The sequence below is a fragment of the Mangifera indica genome, chromosome 8, assembly GCF_011075055.1.
Source record: "Mangifera indica cultivar Alphonso chromosome 8, CATAS_Mindica_2.1, whole genome shotgun sequence".
Taxonomy (NCBI): Eukaryota; Viridiplantae; Streptophyta; class Magnoliopsida; order Sapindales; family Anacardiaceae; genus Mangifera; species Mangifera indica.
Window position 1 is genome coordinate 7,897,561 of NC_058144.1, and position 3,639 is coordinate 7,901,199.

Consider the following 3,639-nt stretch of genomic DNA (forward strand, 5'->3'; position numbering starts at 1 on the left):
TGAATTTTATAGGGAGTTGACAAAAAAAAAAAAAGGCAAAATAATTACAAATGTTAGGCATCTAAAGATATAAATTAATGGGCCTCTTTTTAGATCCAAGTCTGATAGGCCAAGTCCAGTCCTGGCATTTGAAGGGGCCTCAATCAACTTTCGAAGTCTTTTGTTTTTTTAAATGAAGACAGACTTAGATTAGATCAACAGTTTACTTTGTTAAATCATGCATTATCATCTTCGTCTTCTTGCTTGTGAAATGAGCAAAGTCATGTGGAGTCTGGAAAATTACAGTAAAGCTACAGCTACAGGATCAGCAATAATAGTGGTGTGAGGAGAAGGAACAGGCTAATGCCATTAATGAAGTAGCAAGGTAAAGTCATACAGAAATAAGCTAGCACTTGAAGCTATTGCTGGTGCTTTTGCTTTTGTCATGGTGAACTAACTGCCTTCTCTATCTCTCCTCGTCCGCAAAACCTTCAAACAAACTCCGGAAAAGTAACTTTATTTTACCACTCTGTAGACATTGAAATAACAGGGCCATGCATTACTTCCATTAATTCATCTTTTGGAAAATCAATGTAACCTTGTAATTTGTCGCTGACAGATGCATGGAACATAGCTATCACAGCAAAAATATTTTAACTATAACTTTCAAAGAGAAGAATAACTTTTTTCAACTGCAGATGAAAAGAATCCATCTTCTACTTGAATAAGATGAGAATTAAAATGTCCAATTGTTGAAGCTTTACTGGTTTTCTTTAGGTTACATTTCCATGTAGTTCATTGCAATGGATGAATCATCATGATCAGTGGCTGTGTGAAATGTAAATCATCACTTATAATTTTCCTAAACAATTAGCATAAATGCTTTGATTTCATATTCAGTGATAACATGACAGCCAGAATAGCAATAGCAAGAGAGTTCACATGGAAATAATAAATTTCAAGTACTCCTGCTCAGTCACCCCATAATTAAGTTGCCTGTGAACATCTTTACTGCTAAAATAATTGGAACAAGATTTTCCCCTTTTCTTTCTTCAAAGAAATTCCTCAAAAAACTTTCAATTTTTAAATTTTGTTTTCTTTTATTTGTTTGCAATTTATTAATGTTGATAATAAATATGTCACTGATAAGGGTCAAGGCAACAAAATATATGCTTATAGGGTTTGTGTGAAATAATCACTTAATTTTCTGATAAAAGAAACTTATTCTAGGACTAACACTCTAGTTTTCATTCATACAATAAGCATAAATATTGGAAAAGAAACAAGTACCTTGGACAGATTCAATGGTGAGAATTGGGAGAAGAAGAGGATGGCCTTTCACTGTTCTCTTCTTCACCATGGATTCTAGCAGGAATGCTAAACCCGGGCAATCCATCAGACACAAAGCGACCCCCAAAAAGTGAAGACTGGTGAATTTCATGTGTTCTTTGATGGTCGGTGGAGCCAATAGGAAGATCATCCCAAACTCGAACTGATTGCGTGAAACTGGACTGAAGGGGTCCCCTCTGAGAAAATGCCAATGCTGCTTGTTGTGACAACGACGGTGAGTTAAACATAAAACTACCAACTCTATTTTCTGAGCTTGCCTCATTGTTCCATGCTACCATTCTGTGAAAGTTGGCGTCGAACCCCACTGAAGCTGAGCCTGCGAATAGGCTCTGATCGCTTGAAGGTGTGTGGCTTGTATCTCCCCGTGACCGCTCATGAATTAGACCAGAGTCTTGAAAGGAATGAAGTGATAGGCCAAGATCTTCAGTGTGGTTTGTGGTTCTTGAGATTATATCAGCTGGGTAGTTCTGAAAATTGATTGATGAGTTTGTCGTGCTTGTTGGGAAGAAAGATTTTATGGTATCAGCTATAGAATCGGTGTCTAAAGGCTGCTCAATGAAAGATGAATCATTGTTTGTGCTATCCCCCAACTGCCTACGGATCTGAAAGCTATACCCAGATGACTCAGACTGATCTTGTATTGGCATTTCACCACTTGAGCCTAGATTAGGCTCAGCTACCATAGCATCGGCGGCAGCGTCACTAACATTTGGGTGCCATGGCGGTAGCTCAGCAAGGTTGTCGATTGCAGACTTTGCCTTCTTTATAAGCCAATCTACAGCTTTGCTGGGTCGGTCGTAACCTAGTCGGTCTTGAACATCATAGAACTGAATGGCAGTGTGGGCTGATAACCTGACCCTTCGATCTCTTGGACCTTTTGAAGTATACACCTTGCTATGGCGGTCCTTTCTCCGGTGGATCGAACAATGTGTCCTCCTTGGACTCGAACTATTTCTCCGTCAGCGCTCTTCATTCCCATTCTTTCTCTATTTTTTGAAGTGGTGGTTTGTTTCAAAGACTGCCTGTTGCCTACTACTTCTTCTTGCCCATATGGTGGTTGGTTTTGTTGAGGCTGAAGATGTTGGAAATGGGATGTGCTTGTGCCTGGATTTTGTTCCTGTGCTATTAGGTGTCTAAATTGGTGGACAGACCTCTGTGAGGGCTGATTATTATCGTGGAAATCCAGATTCCTAGACGTTAAGATTTTGCTCTTCCAAAAACCCTTTTTTTTGTTTTTGCTTTCCTTCTTTACAGTTTTCTTGTAGTAATCAAAATCTTTGCTTGGCCTTTCACTCAAGCTGTCTTTTAAGCTTGTTGTTCTTCATCTATCTGCAACTGCTACCCCACTGAAAGCTGATACTTCTGTTAAGACCGCTGATTCTGGAAAAAAAGAAAGAAAGAAAAAAAAATCTGACATTGCATTTCAACAGATTGCAAACCCCAACAAACACCGCCACAAAATCCAAAACCCAGAAGGAAAATACAAACAAAATATATCAGAAATCGAATCCAGTGTTTATAAACCCAAAGTTGTAACTAACTCATCGATCTCTATTTTACCAGAGCAAAACGAAACAGGCAAGATGGTGGGTTTCTCCATGTAGGCTGCAAAAACAAAGCAACGGACTACACCACTAACTTTTTGGGTGATATCCACTTATAAAAGGAAAACAAATATATCTTTAAAAAAAAAAACTAAGGATATTAGGATCCTGAATCAGCAAGTAGGGGAGTTTCTTGTTGATATGAAGTGAGATGAATATGATTTAAGAAGAACAAGAAGTGACTGAAAAGGATTGCTGTCAAAGAGGTAAGTAGAAATTAAAAAAAATTAAAAAAAAAAATCTTACCCTTATGAGAAATACTGTTTGATGCCTCTGCAAAGGGTGGCAGACAGGAGAGATTGAAGATATTTTGACATCTCCTCCCGCTTTCACTCTCACTCTCAGCCCCACAACACAAACACATAAAAAAAAATATGTAAACGGATCAACAAGAAGTCACAAATTAACCAAACCCTATCTAGAATCTATATTTTAATCTTACTCTTTCTAACTTTTATTATTATGACTTCATTTCAAGACTTCTTAATGAAGATAGTTTGTGATGGAATTATAATTGAAGTGATGATCGACAAGGAAAATTACCCAAATGGCCAACTCTCTCACCCACTCCTTTGAAGTCTTTAATTATGAGATCTAACAGCTTTTCTGGTTTCTTCCCTCTCTGCACTTTTTTTTTTTTTTTTTAAATTTCTAGATCCACATCCAATATTAATGTATGGTTTCATCAAAAAGAAACGACAAATAC

At 37.6% G+C, this 3,639-nt stretch overlaps 1 pseudogene; it reads right to left on the minus strand.

The window, feature by feature from the left end:
- Positions 1-322: 322 nt before the first annotated feature.
- Positions 323-3,096, minus strand: LOC123223835 (annotated as a pseudogene).
- Between the last annotated feature and the right edge of the window lie 543 nt (positions 3,097-3,639).